A 22,466-nucleotide genomic window follows, 5' to 3' on the forward strand; every position below is an offset into this window, starting at 1 on the left:
CCAAATCAACAGAATATACATTCTTCTCAGCACCACATCACACTTACTCCAAAATTGACCACCTAGTTGGAAGTAAAGCACTCCTCAGCAAATGTAAAAAAAAAAAAAAAAAAAAAAAAAAAAACCAGAATTTTAGCAAACTGTCTCACAGACCACAGTGCAATCAAACTACAACTCAGGATTAAGAAACTCACTCAAAACCACTCAACTACATGGAAACTGAACAACCTGCTCCTGAATGACTACTGGGTACATTACAAAATGAAAGCAGAAATAAAGATGTTCTTTGAAACCAATGAGAACAAAGACACAACATACCAGAATCTCCGGGATACATTTAAAGCAGTGTGTAGAGGGAAATTTATAGCACTAAATGCCCACAAGAGAAAGCAGGAAAGATCTAAAATTGACACCCTAACATCACAATTAAAAGAACTAGAAAAGCAAGAGCAGACACATTCAGAGCTAGCAGAAGGCAAGAAATAACTAAGACCAGAGCAGAACTGGAGGAGATAGAGACACAAAAACCCTTCAAAAAAAATCAATGAGTCCAGGAGCTGGTTTTTTGAAAAGATCAACAAAATTGATAGACTGCTAGCAAGACTAATAAAGAAGAAAAGAGAGAAGAATAAAAGAGATGCAATAAAAAATGATAAAGGGGATATCACCACCGACCCCACAGAAATACAAACTACCGTCAGAGAATACTATAAACACCTCTACGCAAATAACTAGAAAACCTAAAAGAAATGGATAAATTCCTGGACACATACACTCTCCCAAGACTAAACGAGGAAGAAGTTGAATCCCTGAATAGACCAATAACAGGCTCTGAAATTGAAGCAATAATTAATAGCCTACCAACCAAAAAAAGTCCAGGACCAGACAGATTCACAGTTGAATTCTACCTGAGGTACAAGGAGGAGCTGGTACCGTTCCTTCTGAAACCATTCCAATCAACAGAAAAAGAGGGAATCCTCCCTAACTCATTTTAGGAGGCCAACATCATCCTGATACCAAAGGCTGGCAGAGACACAACAAAAAAAGAGAATTTTAGACCAATATCCCTGATGAACATCAATGCAAACATCCTCAATAAAATACTGGCAAACTGAATCCAGCAGCACATCAAAAAGCTTATTCACTATGATCAAGTGGGCTTCATGCCTGGGATACAAGGCTGGTTCAATATGCGCAAATCAATAAACGTAATCCAGCATATAAACAGAACCAAAGACAAAAACCACATGATTATCTCAATAGAAGCAGAAAAGACCTTTGACAAAATTCCACAACAGCCCTTCATGCTAAAAACTCTCAATAAATTCGGTATTGATGGGACGTATCTCAAAATAATAACAGTTATTTATGACAAACCCACAGTCAGTATCATACTGAATGGGCAAAAACTGGAAGCATTCCCTTTGAAAACTGGCACAAGACAGGGATGCCCTCTCTCACCACTCCTATTCAATATAGTGTTGGAAGTTCTGGCCAGGGCAATCAGGCAGGAGAAAGAAATAAAGGGTATTCAACTAGGAAAAGAGGAAGTCAAATTGTCCCTGTTTGCAGATGACATGACTGTATATTTAGAAAACCCCATCATCTCAGCCCAAAATATCCTTAAGCTGATAAACAACTTCAGCAAAGTGTCAGGATACAAAATCAATGTGCAAAAATCACAAGCATTCTTATACACCAATAACAAACAGAGAGCCAAATCATGAGTGAACTCCCATTCACAATTGCTTCACAGAGAATAAAATACCTAGGAATCCAACTTACAAGGGATGTGAAGGACCTCTTCAAGGAGAACTACAAACCACTGCTCAATGAAATAAAAGAGGACACAAACAAATGGAAGAACATTCCATGCTCATGGATAGGAAGAATCAATATCGTGAAAATGGCCACACTGCCCAAGGTAATTTATAGATTCAATGCCATCCCCATCAAGCTACCAATGAGTTTCTTCACAGAATTGGAAAAAAATCACTTTAAAGATCATATGTAACCAAAAAAGAACCCACATTGCCAAGACAATCCTAAGTCAAAAGAACAAAGCTGGAGGCATCATGCTACCTGACTTCAAACTATACTACAAGGCTACAGTAGCCAAAACAGCATGGGACTGGTACCAAAACAGAGATATAGACCAATGGAACAGAACAGAGCCTTCAGAAATAATACCACACATCTACAACCATCTGATCTTTGACAAAAAGCTGACAAAAACAAGAAATGGAGAAAGGATTCCCTATTTAATAAATAGTGCTGGGAAAACTGGCTAGCCGTAAGTAGAAAGCTGAAACTGGATCCTTTCCTTACTCCTTATACAAAAATTAATTCAAGATGGATTAGAGACTTAAATGTTAGACCTAAAACCATAAAAACCCTAGAAGAAAACCTAGGTAATACCATTCAGGACATAGGCATGGGCAAGGACTTCATGTCTAAAACACGAAAAGCAACGGCAACAAAAGCCAAAGTTGATAAATGGGATCTAATTAAACTAAAGAGCTTCTGCACAGCAAAAGAAACTGCCATCAGAGTGAACAGGCAACCTACAGAATGGGAGAAAATTTTTGCAATCTACCCATCTGACAAAGGGCTAATATCCAGAACCTACAAAGAACTCAAACAAATTTACAAGAATAAAACAAACAACCCTATCAAAAAGTGGGTGAAGGATATGAACAGACACTTCTCAAAAGAAGACATTCACGCAGCCAACAGACACATGAAAAAATGCTCATCATCACTAGCTGTCAGAGAAATGCAAATCAAAACCACAATGAGATGCCATCTCACACCAGTTAGAATGGCAATCATTAAAAAATCAGGAAACAACAGGTGCTGGAGAGGATGTGGAGAAATAGGAACACTTTTACACTGTTGGTGGGACTGTAAACCAGTTCAACCATTGTGGAAGACAGTGTGGCGATTTCTCAAGGATCTAGAACTAGAAATACCATTTGACCCAGCCATCCCATTACTGGGTATATGCCCAAAGGATTATAAATCATGCTGCTATAAAGACACATGCACATGTATGTTTATTGTGGCACTATTCAAAATAGCAAAGACTTGGAACCAACCCAAATGTCCATCAATGACAGACTAGATTAAGAAAATGTGGCACATATACACCATGGAATACTATGCAGCCATAAAAAAGGATGAGTTTGTGTCCTTTGTAGGGACATGGATGCAGCTGGAAACCATCATTCTCAGCGAACTCTCGCAAGAACAGAAAACCAACCACCGCATGTTCTCACTCATAAGCGGGAATTGAGCAATGAGAACACTTGGACACAGGGTGGGGAACATCACACACCAGGGCCTGTTGAAGGTTGGGGCAGGGGAGGGATAGCATTAGGAGATATACCTAATGTAAATGACAAGTTAATGGGTGCAGCACACCAACATAGCACATGTATACATATGTAACAAACCTGCACATTGTGCACATGTACCCTAGAACATAAAGTATAATAATAAAAAAAAGAACAAAAAAATAGCAAAGCAGTCTTAAAAAAAAAAAAAAGAAATGATAAATATGTGGTACGGTTGCACAAAACTGGTTGCCATAGCAGTAGTTGGTATAAAAGGTAGGCTGAATGGATATGAAAAAGATTATTCTAGTTTGTCTCATCCTGGCTAGCATTTCAGGGAGTCTGTGTTGCTTGACTGGGTGGGGGCAACCAGATCATCATCTCTGAAGGGTCTGAACTCTAATTGTCGCTCTTTCAGTGAGTCTTAGTTTTTACAATTACCCATTTATACTTATCACCAGACATGGAGCACCAAGAGATAACTCAGTGAATCCTATGTGTTCCATGCATCGGGCTTCCTGTCTTCATTGGGTAGCAGCAACTCTATTTCATATGGGTAATCAAGATCAGTTATCACCACCAAGATAGTAAGTGTTTTCATTGATGGGCCACTGACACAAGTTATCTAAAATGACCATGTGGTAGTTATAGTTTCCAGTTCAGTGGAGACATCATGTGTGCCCTCACAGTAGTCCCTTTCATACCAAACAAGTGCTTCTAATCCTGAAAAGCCTAAGAACGCACAGATAGGAAGCCCAAATTCTGCAAAGGGGTCAATGGGAGTATTGGTGACAGCCATTCCTATATCCACCCTTTGGTTCCTGGACCTGTATATTCTGGCTATTGGAAACACACCACTATAAATCAGCTATACTTTTTTTTTTTGAGATGGAGTCTCGCTCTGTCACTTAGACTGGAGTGATCTCACGCTGGAGTGGCGCAATCTTGGCTCACTGCAGCCTCCGCCTCCTGGGTTCTAGCAATTCTCCTGCCTCAGCCTCCTGGGTAGCTGGGATTACAAGCACACACCACCACACCCAGCTAATTTTTGTATTTTTAGTAGAGATAAGGTTTTGCCAATGTTGGCCAAGCTCATCTCGAACTCCTGACCTCAGATGATCTGCCTGCCTTGGCCTCCCAAAGTGGTAGAATTACAGGCGTAAGCCACTGTGCCCAGCCATCAGCTATACATTTAATGCACCTATCTTATTCTTGAGAACAATACTCTATCCCTTTGAAGTGTTAGTCCTGAGTGGGTTCCTTAGCTAAGTCTTTATTAGATTATTTCATTGTTCCATTAGGATGGCCAATTTCATGTTTATGCCCCATTATTACACCTACTTTATCATAAAATGGGCCCTTTGATATAAAAAAATAGGTAGAATTCAATGCCAGTAAATCAGGCATTCTGTAAGTTCTTGTATGGTGGGTGGTGCTGGCAAAGGCACCTATAACAGTGAAGAAAAATGCATACCCATAATAGGTAGCAATTCTGATAAGTACAATTTGCTATCCCCTCCAGGATTGAAAGAGTCCAATATAATCAACTTCCCACTGAATGGTTGACTGGCCTTCTTAAGGGATGGTGCCATAATGAGGACTTAGCATTTATCTTTGCTGCTAATAGACTGGACAAACAGTGTGGCAGTAGCCCAGGAGACAGGGAGTTCATGCTATTGGATCATTCACAGCCTTTATCCCTGCCACCATGGCCATGCAATTATCATGGGCCCTTTGTGTAAACACAGATATTGCTGAGAAGAGAGGCTGAATGATTTCTACTAGACAAGTCCTCTCTACTTGATTGTATAGTGCTTTCTCTGCAGTATAGGCTCTCTGATAGGCATTGATGTAGCACACAAATTTCTGTACACTTTGAGCCTACTCCAGTGGTCTACCCATACCTTTATTCCTTGGACATTTTTATATCCCATTTTCCAGTCTTTCTCCTCTAGGCCCTTCTGACTAACCAACAAGCCAACTGCCATCATTCAAAGGTCCATGTACATCTATACATCAGGCCTTTTCTTCCTTTATAGAAAGTAATTGATCAGGTACACTGCTTACAGATCTGCAGTTGGGAGATTTTCCCTTCAGGAATACCCTTAAGGAGGGTGGTTGTGTAGCAGCAGTCCATTTGGAGTTAGCACCAACATAGCATCAACAGATTGAGCTGACCTTTCTGTAATTAAGATTCCATGCGCTATTTTGCAACATCATGCATTTAGTCATTTGGAAAATAGTGCTTCATGGAGTTATGCATATCTTCCAAGTGCTGACACATTTCATGTTGAAATACCCAAAAAATCACATGTATTATTGTCACCACTGATCTCATCAGAAAATTTTTGAAGAATCAAGAACCTGCCAGATTCACAGAGGTAGATACGAGTTTTAAAAAATTATAAATTTTGTTTGAAAGCTCAAATGTTATCACTGGCAACAAACGCTGTGAGTTGTTTTCCTTGAAGTGACAGGCTCACTTATTTTTGAGAGAAGTTCTGACACATACCTAAGTCTGAATAACTATAGTTTATATGTCTGTCATTCTTTCAAGTAAAGATAATTTTCCATGTAAAATAGTGGTTTGTTTAACTCACAACTCAAGCACAAAAATCATTTTCGTTGAGATAACCTTAGAACTTTGGTATGCAACAGGAATATATTATGCATTTTGCCTCAGAATTTTAAAAAATACATAATCAAAGGTTGAGATTTAATAAAATTAATCATGCTATTTTATCAAGAATATTATTAAATGAAAATGAAAAACTGTCTTGTTTTTCTCAGATATAGCAGTAAATAATTCAATGTCTGCTAGTACACTTTTGGTACTACTGCCTTCATTTCTGTTAAAGCACCAGCGATTTTACCCACCATTGCCTTTGTTTCATAGTGCAAATGTCAACTCAGTGAGAAAGCCAAGTAATGTCTAGTATTATTGTAAAAATAGTTTTGATCTTGTATATACTTGAAAGCATCGTCCCTGAAATTCCCTGAGGTCTGCAGATCACATTTTGTGAACCATGGTCAAGAGAAAAATCTGAGTCCTATGTGGTATCTATCCACTTTTCACACAATTTGCCCCTCTGAGAAGAGTCTGTGCTGTTTTCACCAATCCTGGCTTTGACACCTCTTTCATTGGCCTTTTCTGCTCGCTGATATCATGACCATCATATTCCGTTCTGAGTTCTAGTTCAGTTTCCCATGTCTAACCATTTATTCTTGTCATCAAAGTAAAGAGTCTTTGCCTCTCTTTGTATCTACTTGATGAAATCTCACATGAATCTTTCAATTATTCTATTTTAATTCTTGATCTTCTCTTGTTACCAAACAGGCCCTTCAGGATAGAACTTAATTTCATTCACTATTCTTTTATTCATGCATTATTTATTTATAAAAAAAACCCCACATTTTCTGTAGATCTACTATGTCATTTCCCAGAGAGATGGCATTTGCTTTTGGCCTTAAAGGGTGACATTATTTGGACAGGTAAAATGAGTTTAAGTTTTTCAAAATATAATAAATAATACCAGATTATGGAGGTAAAATGACAATATATGGGACAATATATGACAATAATAGGGAGATTGCTTAGGGAAGCTCAAGGAGAATGCATACAGTGAGTAATTAAAGACAAAGCCAGAAAGAAATTGCAGCGTCATCTCATAAAATTTGTTGAATACTTGATGTTTATTTGGTAAGCAATAGGGAGCTACTGGAGATATTTGAGCAGAAGCAGAAGTAATGGTGTAAAATGGGCTCAATATCAGAGTTTGCTTAGGATTTATACAGAGGAAGAATTTGGTGGGAAAAAATAAACTTGAAGCAAGAAAATCAGGTTGGAGGCCTGAACTAGGTGGGTAGGTACAGAAATGGAGATGGATGGAGTTAGATTTTGAGTACAAGTAAGATCAGTAGGCAGTGGTGAAGGAGAAGTTCTTGTCAAAAATAATTACAGTTTGAAGCATGAGTTGCTAGGAGAATGGTGAACTATTAATAGAAATCAAATAATCAGAAAAAGAAACAGTTTGTGTGAGGCAAGATGATGAGTTCAGTTCTCTACCTGTTAGGCATGTAAGTGGCTATACTCAACAGGGGCCTATTTATAAATTTTATACCGTTTACAAGAACTGCAACCTAACAGATATTAGAAGATTGTGGTTATAGTTACACTGGCTTTATATGTCTCCTTGCAATATAAATATGTTAAGGTGCAGTTGTTATTTTAATTTCCTGGAGAGTTTTTCTCTGGACTAATGTAGCAGGGATATAGAGCTCTTCCGTGGTTCATATATCACAAAGATTGCTCTTATAAAGTGATATATGCTTATTGAGTGAGTGTATATGTCAGTTATTATGCTAAATTTTACACATTTTACGTCAACTAATCCTTACATCAGCTCTTTGGTATTAGTATGTGGATTTTATAAGAGAAATCAAGATGCAAAGAGGTTAAGTAACTTCCAGGGTCAAATGGGAAGCAGTGTAATGACATTTGAACCCAGATTCTGAATGGCCCTTCTTTTTTGACTCCATACTGATAAAGTACCTATTTGCCTCCTTCCCTTTTCCTTTTCATAGAATGAAAGGACATAGTGCCTGTTAGCACAGACTATTGGTCTTTACTCCATGAATGTATCCAGGGATGCATTTAGTGCCTGCTTAGGAGATCTGTCTTAGGAACGGCTTGTGATCAGTGGCTCTTCTTGGGGCAACTACTTTCATGAGAGATATATTAAGTAATAAAATTCTTTAACTAAAAAGTCACGCCTTAACAAATAAAACAGTTTTGAATTATAACTATACTAAAGTCATTAAAAAAAAATAAAAAGCTACATAAGGTCCTTTGAAACCACTTAAATTTAGACAAACAGCAGAGAATGCCCTTAATAGCAAGTCTGAAGATCAAAGTGTGGAACTCTTCCTAAAGGAAACACAGAGGATGTCCTGAGTGGGTTCCTTAGCTAAGTCTTTATTAGATTATTTCATTGTTCCAGAGGATTATTTCATCCTCCAGAGGATGAAAAGTCTGGAGATTAATGCTGTGATTGGCTGATGCTCCAACACAGAGTGCAGAGAGCAGGGATTCATCAAGAGGAAAGATACATCTGTGCTACAGGCTTTACATTGCACTGCCTGGCACTTGGTGAATTCTTATTAAATATAAGTTCCTGTCTTTCTCCCCTCTTGTATTTTACAAAATGTTTTTCCACATCTTATTGTATTTACTCTGTATAATAAAAAGAAAACCCTGACAAATAAACTCTTATCATTCACATTACAGAGGTACATAAGCCTTTACTTGTTAAAGCTGAGAATGACTGGATAACTCTGCAGCACAATCTCTCCAACCTGAGTGTTCTGGTTTTGCATTCTGCCTATAGGACTTTAGCATCTGTTCTCTGACTCAACCGTCAACCAGAAAATGTTTAAATTTACCAATAACCTGGAAGCTCCCCCCAGCACCCCCGCCCCCCACCCCGCAACCCTCCAAGTTGTCCCGCCCTTCTGAACCAAACCAATGTACATTTTAAATGTATTTGATTGATGCATTTAAATGTATTTCATTGATGTCTCCCCAAATTGTATAAAACCAGACTGTGCCGTAACCACTTTGGGCACATGATCTCAGGATCTTCTGAGGGTTGTGTCATAGGCCATGGTCACTCATATTTGGCCCAGAATAAATCTCTTTAAAATATTGTACAGAGTTTGACTCCTTTTCTCAACAGTCTCTATCACTTGCCATCAAATGTTCTAACAAATACACTTTTTTAAAAGTAAGTTTCAGGCTTCTCAGGCCTGCCACTTTCTCTCCAACTGCCCATGAGAAATCTCAGAAAGACAAAGAGGAGGAGGAGGAGAGTTCTTTCTTCCCTAGCAGAGAAGCAGACACTGTTTAGCAGCATAAAGTTACTTCTGATAGAGGGATGGATCGAGGACGTTCACAAAAGTACCAGTCTTAATATTCTGTTCGGTTTAGAGACAGTTGTAAAAATGTATAACCCTGTTCTCCATTCTGTTATTAAAAACTCTCTTTGAAAGATATTTACACAAAGGAGCCTTTTTAGAGGGGCTATGTCCTCTGAAGTTTCTCTATATCCTCTGGCAGTCTGCAATTCTGATTGGTTATCTTAGTAACTTGGTTCCCTAGTAATTGTATTCAAACTGACATCTCTACTATTTAAAAGGCAATTACATGTTTGCCAGATTTCTTTGTTGAGCCAGAAGAGAATTTTAAAATGGCCTTCCCCTCTGCTTTATGGTCAAATGAAGAGCACATTCATGATTCTCTTGGTTTCCTTTTTCAAACAGATAGGTGAGAGTTTTTGTCTCATTAACTAGAATCAGTTGGGGTTGTAACTACTTCCCATTCTTATTGCTTCTGATTCTACTGCTATCATACAATTTATTTTTATTAACTGATCCCTAATACTGGGAAATGCATTTAAATTCCTTGAGTCCTTATTTCCTATTCTTTCCCACGCCATATTTAAAAGATGAGTGTTTTCATTTCTGTAACATAGGCTTGCTGTGTATGAGGATTCTCAGGGGCTGGGCATGAGTGCTACTTGAAGAAAAACTCATTTGATTTTTGTGGTCTCTTGGGGAATTGGAAAACTCTCTGCAAAATTTCATTTTGTCAAGAAAGCAAACTCATTTTTGGGTGCATGTCCAAATAATATTTATTTTATCTGATGTGTTTGAGTGGTGTCTTCTGGATTTTAGAGGTTTTCCTGGTTCTAGGGGTTTTTGTATGATGTGTAGTCCAGACCTGGGTAACACCAGGGTTTCTCATGCTAATGCAGGCTCACAGTGATTGAAACCATAAGAGCAGATTGGAGCAGGGAACAGGGAGGACTAAAGCAGCTGTGGGCTGTGTAGACATTTCTCTCTCTTCACATAGCCTCCAACTTTCTCCATTTGGTCTTTCTGCATGAGTTAGTTTGGGCGTTCTCACATCATCAGGCCTTAGGGTATTTGGATTTCTCATATGGCAGTTCAGGGTTACAAAACAGAGTGTTCCAGCCAAAAAGACAGAAGCTGCATAATGTTTAATGACTCAGCTTCAGAAGTCATATAGTGTCACTTCCACTGCATTCTACTGGTTACAAGCAAGTCATAAGCCTCCCCAGATCTGAGATACTGATGAGGCAAAGTTTTAGGAGTATCAGAGAATGCTATATATTTTTTTATTTTTGACTGTTATCAATATTCAAAATAACTGAAGAGAAGAAAGTAGACAACTAAGTAAATATAATGGACTATTTTCCCTTCTTCATTTCTGAGGTTCCAAGTTTTGCTATGGTACCATTTTACTCTCATGTGAAGAACTTCTTTTAGTATGCCTTTTAGAGCAGGTGCTCTGGCAAAGAGTGATATAAATTTTGCTTCATATGAGAATATCTCTGTTTTATTGTCATCCTCAAGGTATATTTTCACTTGATTTAGAATTCTGAGTTGACAGTTCTCTTCTTTTACCCCTCTGAAAAACGTCATTCTACTTCCTTCTAGCTTCCATGATTTCTGATGAGAAATATGCAATCATTAAACTTACTGATCCTCCACTTGGATGTATCTTTGTTTCCTCTAGCTACTTTCAGCAGCATGATTATGATGTCTCTAGGCATGACTTTTTATTTTATTTTTATTATTATTATTTTTTTAGTTCATCTTGTTTGAGGTTTTCTTAGCTTCCTTTATCCGCACCTTTATGCCTTTCACCAAATCTGGGAAGTTTTCAACTTTCATTGAAATATTTTTTTTCTGTGTCATACCCTTCCTTCTCTCCTTCTAATATTATAATGATATAAATAGTATAACTTTGGTATTGTTTCATAGGTCCTTGAAGTATTGTTTATTTTTTTTAAAAAAAAAACTTTTCCTCTACCTTGTTCAGAGAGGGTAATTTCAATTCACCTATCTACAGATTCACTGAGTTTTTCCTCTGTCATCTCCATTCTGCTATGGAAGCCATCTAGTAAATTTTAAATTTTATTTTGTTTTTCATATCTAAAATTTTCATTTAGTGTGTTTTCGATGTGTTTTTATTTTTATATCTTCTATTCCTCTTTGAAGACCTTATATCTTTCCACTGGTTTAAAGGGAGGGAGTTTATGAATTTGATAAAGAAAATGTGGTACACCATGGGATACTATGCAGACATAAAAAAGAATTAAATCATGTTCTTTGCAGCAACATGGATACAGATAGAAGCCATTATCCTAAGCAAATTAATGCAGGAACAGAAAATCAATTACTGCATATTCTCATTTATAAGTGGAAGCTCAACAGTGGTACTCATGGACATAAAGATGGCAACATAGACATCAGGGACTATTAGAGGGGCAAGAGATGGAGGATGATAAGGGTTGCAAAACTATTGGGTACTATGCTTAGGACTTGGGTGACATGATCAATTGTACCCCAAACCTCAATATCACACATTATATTTAGGTAACAAGCCTGCATATGTACCCTCTGAATCTAAAATAAAAGTTGACATTATTTTTTTTCAAAGAGTGTTTGTCCTCATCTCTTGAAGTGTCATTATAAAAGCTGTTTGAGAATTCTAACATCTGTATAATCTTGGAGTTAATAACTATTAATTGTCTTCTCTCTTGTGAAATGATGAGATTTGCCTGATTCTTCATGTGCTAAGTAATTTTGGATTATATATTGAACATCTTGACTATTAAGTTATGTGACTCTGAATCCTGTTTAAATCATATGAAATGGATTGTTTTTTATTTTTGTAGTTAATCAACACTTTAAATCCTATGAAATAGATTTTTTAAAAGTGTTTGTAGTTAACCAAAGTGTTTGTAGTTAACCAACCAACCCAGTTAGGTTTAGACTACAAGTTCCTACTATCCTTCTGTGGGCTATAGTTCTAATTCAGTTCCATTTTCATATCTTTACAGTGCTATTTGGATTTATTCCAGGTCTGGGCCACCCCATAGCCAGTCTTGGACTTGTGTAGTGGCCTACCCTATAATTCAGTTATCAAACCCTTTAGTATGCTATTCATGGTCAGATTTATGCATGTGCACCTTGGGGGTTAGCCCAGAAGTTTGTACAATTTTATGGATTATTTTCTTGAGCTCTGTTCTTTTCACAATCACCTTGATACTTTCAAGCTCCTAGCATACCCCCTTCCTGGTTCACTGGCTACAAATCCAGAGCTTTTGATTCCTTGCCCTGCTGTGCACAGCGTTTCAATTTGGGGCTAAGCAGTGAGGAAATATATGGAGAAAAATAGAGATATAGAGAAATCCAAATACATAGGCTTATATTTTTGAGACTATAGTTCCTTTGATCATAATAAATAATTATCTTGGAGTTTTAGACACAAGCCTGGCTGCTTCTCTTGTTACAAGATTGCCACAGGACTGGTATAAGAGAGAATGAAAAATGGGGGCAAAAAACCCAGAAAATTTTCTCTACTCTCTCTGACCCATAAGGACCCTCTTTTCCACTCTGTGGACCAAAATAAAGGACTCCTGTTGGAGTACTTTCTTTCTGCACCCATTGTGCAGTTCCAGATTTCAGACTGCCTTTGAGTCCAGGACAGGAGATACTGGAGGAGGGATAACAGAAAGCTTATCACCAGTTAAGCAGTATTTCAAGTTTTGGTTTCCTTCCCCAGTCTGTCTGACCATACACTTTCCAGAGTCCTTAGATAACTGCTCTGTGCATTCTATCCAGAGTTTTTAGTTGCATTCAGTGGGAGAGAGTGGATGAAGTACTCTTACTTTACTGTGACACTCTGTTTAATAGCTAATATCTGCTTTTTCTTCTCTTGGGCTTCCTTTTCCTTTCTGTTATTATTTGAGTTAGATTTTTTAATTTGCCCTATCATCAAAGCTTGTGGAACCAAATGGAATGATTCTATGATTTGTTGTGTTGGTACTATGTTAACACTACACTGCCGTATTGCTGCCAACAAAGCTTTTGATTCTGAATTGCATTCATAAGGGTTATTTGACATAATTTTCTCTAGTGAAATAGCAAACAACAATGAAAATATGAACTTACCTCTTAATCTGCAAAACCAAACCAAGTAAAAATCTCAAAAGATTCTTGGATCTGTAAACTATCAGTGTTCCTGGGTCTTATTTGGAAACTTATAATAATGAGACTGCCTAGATTAAAAAGAAAATTATATTGGATTTTTATGGTTTGAATTTGTGTCCCCACCCAAATCTCATATCGAATTGTAATCCTCAATGTTGGAGGAGGGTCTTGGTGAGAGGTGATTGGATCATGGGGGTGGATTTCCCCTTTGCTGTTCTCACGATAGTCAGTGAGTTCTCATGAGATCTGGTTGTTTAAAAGTGTGTAGTCCCTTGCCCTGCTCTCTCATTCTCTTTCTCCAGCTGCATAAGACATGCCTGCTTCCTGTTTGCCTTCTGCCATGATTGTAAGTTTCCTGAGGCCTCCCCAGCCATGTTTCCTATACAGCCCGTGGAACCATGCATGGGTCGATTAAACCTCTTTTCATTATAAATTACCCAGTCTCAAGTAGTTCTTTATAGCAATGCAAAAGTGGACACATATATGAATTTTTTTGGATTCTGGAGATTCAGTGCTGTGGATTTCACATGAGTTTGGCTATTTTGACTAAAATGTGGCTGTTTGTCTTTCCATCTCTGCTTTGTTTCATATTTCAACCTCTGGCTCTCACTCACTATTTATGTCTCTTTGCCTTTTGAAATCACCCTTCTTGGTCCTGCTGTTATCCTACTACATTCTACCACTCAGTTGGTACTAGGGTGATGGTGGAATCATAGGCCTCCAATGAACCTCAAAAGCTACCTAGTCCAATCTCCTATCTGATGCAATGACTAACTACTCTTGGAAAAGAAGTTTCTATTATTTAATTGACCTTCTCCTTAAATTTCAACTCATTTTTTTAAAAAAATGTGAACTCTAGGTCAGGCACGGTGGCTTACGCCTGTAATCCTAGCAGTTTGGGAGTCCAAGGCAGGCGGATTGCCTAAGCTCAGGAATTCGAGATCAGGCTGAACAACACGGTGAAATCCCATCTCTACTAAAATACAAAAAAATAGCTCGGCGTGGCGGCATGTGCCTGTAGTCCCAGATACTTGGTAGGCTGAAGCTGGAGAATTGCTTGAACCCGGGAGGCAGAGGTTGCAGTGAGCCGAGATTGTGCACTCCAGCCTGGGTGACAGAGCAAGACTCTGTCTCCAAATAAACTAACAAAAAAATATGAACTCTAAAAAGTTTATACAGAATAAGTACACATCACTTATTTTTAATAATCATAAATGTTTTTGCTAAAACTACTATTTTGAGTTTACCCAAAAAACTCAATAATATAATAATAATTATTTTCAATGAATTGCTGGTTTAAGTGAAACATAACTATACACACAGGAAAAGGACAGGCACAGGTCTATACTCTCAGTAAGTGCTGAAGGAAAGGGAAGCCTTGGGAATGTTTAGTCAGAAACCTCTGCTGGGTGATGTAGTGTTTAAGCTTTCCCTTGAAGAGAGTGGCTCAGCTGGAGAGATGGAATGGAGGGGGTTAGGAGAGGGCCTTTCAGGCAGAAATGGAACAACCAGATCTAGACTCACAAGGGAAATAAGAAAAGCATGAATAAGAAATAAGAAAAGCATGAATAACAGAAAGTGAAGGAATGAGAATGAGTGGCACTGATGTATGTCCTACTCTGAAAGTTAAGAAATCACGGATTTCCAATAGCCAATCTCTACCTTTCTGGAAGACCAAGAAACACATTTGGAAGGAATACAAAGCATATGGGCGTGAGGTTTAGGAATGAGAAGGCATCACATTTTAGGATCAGTGATGGTTAAATGTTCATCCTTGCCATAGGATCAACCTGGATTTAAAGTTTAGGTCTTCTTCCTGCTGACTGTGTGACCTCTCTCTGGAAAGGTTGTGTGTTTCCTCACTAGAAAAGTTATGCCTACCTCATTAAATAACATGTTTGTAAAATACTCAGAGTAATGGCTGGCACAAAGTAAACACTCAGTAAATGGTAGCTCTTACTATTATTATTTTTATGGAAGCTCTGAAGTGGTTGAAGATGGGTTTACCCCCCTCATTTCAACAGCAATTCATTAAGTAAATGTTTTCCAACTTGGGAACTTTTGTCTTCGTTATTATTATTTTTGTTATCATTATCTTTTGAGACAGGGTCTTGCTCTGTCACCCAGGCTGGAGTGCAGTGGCGCAACCACAGTTCACTGCAACCTTGACCTCCCAGGCTCAAGTGATCCTCCTGCCTTAGCCTCCCGAGTAGCTGAGACTACAGGCACTTGCCATCATACCTGGCTAATTTTCATGTTTTTTGTAGAGACAGGGTTTCGGGTTTCTCCGTGTTGCTCAGGGTAGTCTCAAACTGCTGGGCTCAAGTGATCCTACTGCCTCAGCCTCCCAAAGTGCTGTGATTACAGGCTTACAGGAGTGAGCCACCGTGCCTGACTTCTTTGTTATTATTAATTAGCATTCATATAACTTAATGTTCCAAATATTCTGACAAAAATTTGTTTGCAACTTTAATACCACTCCTGACAGAAGGTAGGTGCTACAACAAAAGAGGAGTAAGGAGAACATAATTCAAAGAGCATATTGAGATAAGTAATTTGTGACCCAAATAATGGATCTGAACACTGCACCAACCAAGACTGTGTGCTGATGATCTGTCCCTTCTTCTAACCCAACTGGTTACCACTAAATCCCCTCACCTGTTCTGCATGGACTGTCCCCTCAGCAGAAGTGCCTGGAATTACTTTGTTTCTACATAAACATTTTATAGTGTTTAACTAGTATCCTGAAATCTTTGCAAGGAGTTACATGCTGTTTGAAAGATTCATAAGGAAATTGACTACTTGAATTTAGAAGTGCATTTTCCCATAAAAACTTGATTTAAACAATTTACTTCTGAGGTGAGTCCACCAACTGAATGCATAATGCAACTGAAAAATTAAATATTTTAAAATAGAAAGGCAGTTTTAAAAAATGGATATAATATTGGCTATTAAGCAGAATAGGAAAATAGTGTTTGTCAATGAAACAGTAGCCCCAGGTTCAGACCTCTGCTCGGCTACTCCCTGGTTGTGTGAATCTGATCAGATCATTTTACCTCTCCATCCCACAATTTCTTCATCTGTAAAGAAAAGCTATTAAGCAGAATAGGAAAATAGTGTTCGTCAATGAAACAGTAGCCCCAGGTTCAGTCCTCTGCTCGGCTACTCTCTGGTTGTGTGAATCTGACCAGATCATTTTACCTCTCCCTCCCACAATTTCTTCATCTGTAAAGAAAAGCGTAGGAACACTTTTTAAAAGTCTTTCCTATTCCTATACCCACTAAAAGGAACTGAAAGAAGCTAATTATAGAAGGAAATTGTATACAGTGAAACTAAGAAAGGCCCTAACCTCATGCTACTAACTCATCAACCTCATCCACAAAGATGATCATCCACAAAGAACATCACGTGAAGTGACCTAAAAGAGAAGCAGTGTTCTGATGCAGGACTCTCTCGCTTCTGGACACAATGCAAACTAGAGATGAGACTGAAGCACTTCTAATCTATCCAGTTTAGAGAATGAAAGCTTCAAAGAAAGGATGGGCATCAGGAAAGACAGCAAACCTTCTACTTTGAAACATTCCCCCGCTTAAATATCTCCAAGAGGCAACGTCTCCAGAAGTCCTATTTAGGTTGGATTTGAGGATAGATATTGGTCAGAAGGGGGGGCCTTAAAGCTGATTTTGCAAAGTACTTTACATCAGACTGAGCGAATGTCAAAGGTCAATATCAAAGAACTGGGGAGAGGGCACTAATAAAATTATGGAGCCAACAGTCCCCAGGTACCCCCTGGCTCCGCCATAGATAGGAATAATGGGACAGGAGGAGGAAGCCTTCAACAAAGGAGAAACTGTTTTCTTCTGTTTAGAAACCACTTGGAGGGCAGTCATTGGGAAAACTCCGAAAGGCCACCGAAGCCCCAAGCTCAAATCAGCTGACAGCTGTGTAGCTCTTTGTGTCTCAGTGTCCCTAGTGTGACGAGATGAGGGGAACTTGAGGCCACAGAAATCCAGCAGCTAACCCATCTCATAGTGGGGAGGAGTGAGACCTACCAGAGGGAATAGAAATGTGTCATGCCCAATTGTTGAGGGAGCCCACATTGGCTACAAACACAGGCCTTTCTTTACCATAAGAGCAGGGCAGAATTCCCAGTAGACTAGAGAAAAATGAAGAATCAGGAAAGAGGTCAAGCCAGGCAATCAGCAAATGCCTTCCTGTGAAATCGATTTGGGTCATCAAACAGCAGAGAACTGTAAACAAAAAGTTGAACTTGAACTCTAAATGATCTCTAAATCTCATTCCAACTCTAATATCTCAAGGATCGGCGCATAAGAAATCTTTATCACAAATTTTGATACTTATAGAAACATAGACTTAAGTGGAAAAGAATGAAGGTGGTAAGCGAGGATTTCATGGTGATTCTGAGGGGGGCTTTGAGTACTTGCAAATACTTTGGATTCAGGGCTTTTGCTATCATTGATTATACCTGCAATTTGAGGGCTCTCCTAGCAGGATGCAGAGCTGTCCGAGGAAGAGCAAACTCACTCTCTGTGGCTACAAAAACATCGTTGAAGGCTGCAGGCCCACCTGGAGGGTATCTTGAGCACTGAGCAGAAAACCAACACCTCTGACAAGAAGTTGCAGCTGATCGAGAACTATTGGGAGTGAGCTTCACATCACTGAGAAAAAACAAAAAACAAACCAAAACAAAAGAGAAAACTTATCAGGAGAAAGTCAAGTCTGAACTGAGATCCATATTCATTACTGTCCTGCAATTTTTGGATAACTATTTACTATCCAATGCAACTAATCTAGAGAGTACGACCTTTTATCAAAAATGAAGGGAGATTATTTCCAGTACATTTGTTGCATGTGGTGATGGTTGAAACAAATGATAGATAATTCCCAAGGAGCTTCCTAAGAGGCATTTGATATAGTAAAGAGATGTAATCCATATACCCAACCTACCTGGGGCTGGCTCTTAATTTTTCTGTACTTTACTATGAGATCATTAATAACCCAGAGCTTGCCTGCGTACTGACTAAAACCACTTTTGATGAGGCCATAGAAGAACTTGATACACTGAGTGAAGATTCAAAGACAGCACCCTTATCATGCAGTTGCTTATAGAGACAACCTAACATTACAGCCATCAGACAGTGCAAGAGAAGAATGTGATGTGGTAGAAGAGACAGAAAAGTAAATGCATACAAGGTGTAATCTTTCTTCTCTTCAAGAAACTTTCGTACACATCTCCATTGCCTTTTCCACTTGGATTTCCTGTGGCAAAGAAACCCATTCATGATGGCTGGGCGCGGTGGCTCACGCCTGTAATCGCAGCACTTTGGGAGGCCGAGGCAGGCGGATCACGAGGTCAGAAGATAGAGACCAGGCTAGCCAACATGGTGAAACCCCGTCTCCTCTAAAACTACAAAAATTAGCTGGGTGCGGTGGCAGACACTTGTAATCCCAGCTGCTCGGTAGGCTGAGGCAGGAGAATGGCTCAAACCCGGGCAGCAGAGGTTACAGTGAGCTGAGATCGCGCCACTGCACTCCAGCCTGGGCGACAGAGTGAGACTCCGTCTCAAAAAAAGAAAAAAAGAAAGAAAGAAAGAAAGAAATTCATGTGTATGGGATCAACTGTTTATAGTTTTTCACAATGCAGCTTTGAGAAAACTCTATTCCTTTCGTTTGTCCTGGCCCTCCTGGTGTACAATTACTGCTATAGAAAAGTATTAATGGCTTTATTTCATATAAAATATTAGTAACTTCCACTTATATAGTAGACTAAAAATGTACTTGATATTTAAGTAATCTGAACAAATTCTGTAAGCAATTATGTTTTGTACTACTGTAAATATCTGAAAATATAGTTAATTACAATTCGAGAGTATTCTGTGTAACTTTTTGATTTCTTTATTCCCTCCCTTACTCTTCTTCAAGGATTTCCTTTCAGTATGGAATGTCTCTGGCCTGGAGGGGAATTGGAATGTCTCCTATATAACAGTTTACAGAGGTCATGTGTATCCATAACAACAAGGTTTTCATTTGCTGCTGTTTAAGTTGACAACTTTCCTTCCCAATAAAAATTCATGTACACCTTTTGTCTTTTTCTTCCGGTATTCACCTTACCATGTAATAGAAGTATCATGTTGCTGTGAGGATGCATGCATTGCTTTAGGTAAATTAAAATGCATATCAGTACTTAATACCCTAGAAAGCAGAAATACATTACACAAGTCCAATTCTGAAACTTTAGTATTTTTCTGTGCAGATTTGTGCACATGTGAGAGGGTATCCGTTTCATCTAGTGATTGCTATTCTGAGTTGGACCAGCGTTTTGTGTTGCTAATGCACCGTGGTCCCAAAAAAGCCTTGCAAAAATGTTATGCCCTGTGTAACAGCAGAGTAGCATAAAATACACTTACACTTTATAAGCCATTTACTGTTGCTTTGTAACAATTGCCTACTCGTATTTTAAGGAATAGGTGAGTTCACTACTTTCTGAAGTTTATCATAGTTCTCTTGTATCTTATGCAAAGTATAGTAATGATACCCATAGTTCTGCATTGTGATACGCTTGTCTAGAGAAACCCAGAGATGTAAAAAATTGTACTACATTTTTCAGAGTGTTTTAACATAGATCAGCATCACAGGCTATCTATTCTTCAGATATAAATTATACATGTTAAGTGTTATATGGAATAAAGTGGACATTTTAAAGCTAGAAATAAAATGGAGGGTATGACAGAATCCTACTTGAAGAAGTAAGATTATAGGGACGGTACTAGGTCCGACAGTTCCCCATTCTGGTCAGCAGGTGGCACTAGAGTAGCTTGGATGCCAAATGGAACAAAGGGCAAAAATAGATCTGGCTCAAAACCTTTGGGTGAAAGTGCAGGAGAGGCAGGTGACTGGTTGTTTACATTTCAATATGTCTTATCTCTCTTTCTAAATTGTTCATTGTTTGAAGTGAGGCACACTTCTAGGTACAACAAAAAATTGTACTGAACTTTTCTGTGCCTTGGACTCTTACCTGATAATGGATACAATAATAATGCCTACCTCATAGCATTGTTGGGAGCTATTGTGAGAATAATGAATTAATGCATGTCAGTGCGACAGTGCAGATTGCAGAGTAAGTGTTCAGTAAATGTCAATTATTATGACTCTGCACAATGACCATGAGGCACACATAGTAGAAATTCAAAAGATATTAGTGGATGCAGCGAATTGCATGGGATGTTCATAAGCCTGATGCTTATAACTCAGAGACCACCTAGTATTAAAACATCTGTAAAACAGATTGGTATGGGAATAACTGGGAATAATTACTTACATGGTAATGTGACTGTTTTAAATGTTTGTAACCTCGAGAGTTCACTGAGAGTTCACTGAAATGCTATCTCTCTGAGTATCATTTAGTTCACTGAGTCTTTTCAGAGATGTATTGTGAGGGAAATCTAAAACAGTAATAAATACTGCAAAGCTAGGCAAACCTATTCTGGTGTGTTCCTTCAGCAAGAAGTGTCCGTCTCAAACATGTTCAGCTCAGCCCAGACACGGGAAACGAAGAAAGACCTTCCGCTTTATGAATTCAGTTCCATCGTTACCTAGAAAGCCACTCAAGATATGCAAAATATTAGAAGAAAGAGGCTCGAACTGGTCGTGCTGTTCCAAGCTTAATATTCAGTGGACCAGAGGGGAACTCTGGAGTACTTGCTCAACCATCAAGCTGCACTTTCCCTTCCAGACTTCTGACTCTGCAAGTTCAGATCTTAGAGTAAGGCTTCCATCCAGCTTCCAGGTTTTCATGCTACTTTTTCCTGAGAGTATAGCTCTGCACTCACCCCCAGATAGGCCCTTGACAACCTGCCTATCCATTTCTCATGCTCTTATCCTGTCACCTGAACTATGCTATATGCTGAATGAGATCCTGCTTCAAAGCTCATGGATCCTTCTGGAAAGATTATCACTGCTTCTCTGACTATAAGTACTACTATCACAGCCTAGATTCACCTGGTATTCTCCTTGCCACTTTATTTACATTTTTTTTTTTCATTTTTTTGAGATAGGGTCTTGCTCTGTTGCCCAGGCTGGAGGGCAGTGGCATGATGATAGCTCACTTCAACCTTTGATTCCTGGGCTTAAGCAATCCTCCCACCTCAGCCTTCCAAGTAGTTAGGACTACAGGCAGGCACCACCATGTCTGGCTAATTTTTAATTTTTTTGTAGAAAGGGGGTCTTGCTATGTTGTCCAGGCTGGTCTCAAACTCTTAGTCTCAAGTGATTATCCTGCCTCAGCCTCCCAAAGTGCTGGAATTAAAGATGTGAGCCACCCTGTACACCCAGCCTCCACTCCACTTTAGACCCTACTGTTGGGACTACTGACCATCCCTAGCAGAGGCAGGCCCAGCTGCTGTCTTTTATTATCCTTCCCTTGCCTTGCCTGTGCCCATATTTACCTTCTTTTTTTTTTTTTTTTTTTTTTCTGTTTCCCTACTGGCTCCGAAAACCTCATTCATAGCTGATAGGAAGGTAAGATTGGAAAGGAATAAGAAAAAGGCAAATATTACAAGGAGGAGGAATGATAAGAATACTTTGAGCTCCAGAGGTATAAATACTATGCATAGGGAATAGAAAATAAACAAAATGATTCTGAAATTTTAACATAAGGGAGGAAATATAATTTCATATTGAGGCAGTATGAAAATAAAATTGGATTTAACTCTGATTCCTGCCTCTTCCACCTACAGGTGATAGGACCTTGTGCGAGGTTAAGTCCTCTGAGTCTATTTCCTCACTTATACAATGAGGTTATAAAATGGTTCATTTTGCAGGGTTGTTGTGAAGACTAAATATGATGATGCATATGAAAATGTTCCATTTATGCCTGGCAACTGTCCTGCCCATGTCTCAGGTTAGAGGTTGAAAGGTGAAACTATTGGCTGAATTTGGTTCAAAGATATGTTTTGCTTTTCCTTGAGTTAGGGTCCCCAAGACCAGCCCCAGGTTTGATGATTCACTAGGAGGACTTATAGGACTCACATA

The 22,466-nt window shown here is 38.7% G+C and overlaps 1 long non-coding RNA gene across 1 annotated transcript in view; it reads left to right on the forward strand.

The window, feature by feature from the left end:
* Positions 1-21,540, forward strand: part of LOC108581031 — a 53,761-nt gene extending 32,221 nt beyond the window's left edge. Inside the window, exon 3 of the long non-coding RNA XR_001892783.3 lies at positions 19,359-21,540. This is a non-coding gene — a long non-coding RNA (uncharacterized LOC108581031). The remainder of the gene's footprint in view (positions 1-19,358) is intronic.
* The last annotated feature ends 926 nt before the right edge of the window (positions 21,541-22,466 follow it).

The sequence above is a fragment of the Papio anubis genome, chromosome 9 (assembly GCF_008728515.1).
Source record: "Papio anubis isolate 15944 chromosome 9, Panubis1.0, whole genome shotgun sequence".
Taxonomy (NCBI): Eukaryota; Metazoa; Chordata; class Mammalia; order Primates; family Cercopithecidae; genus Papio; species Papio anubis.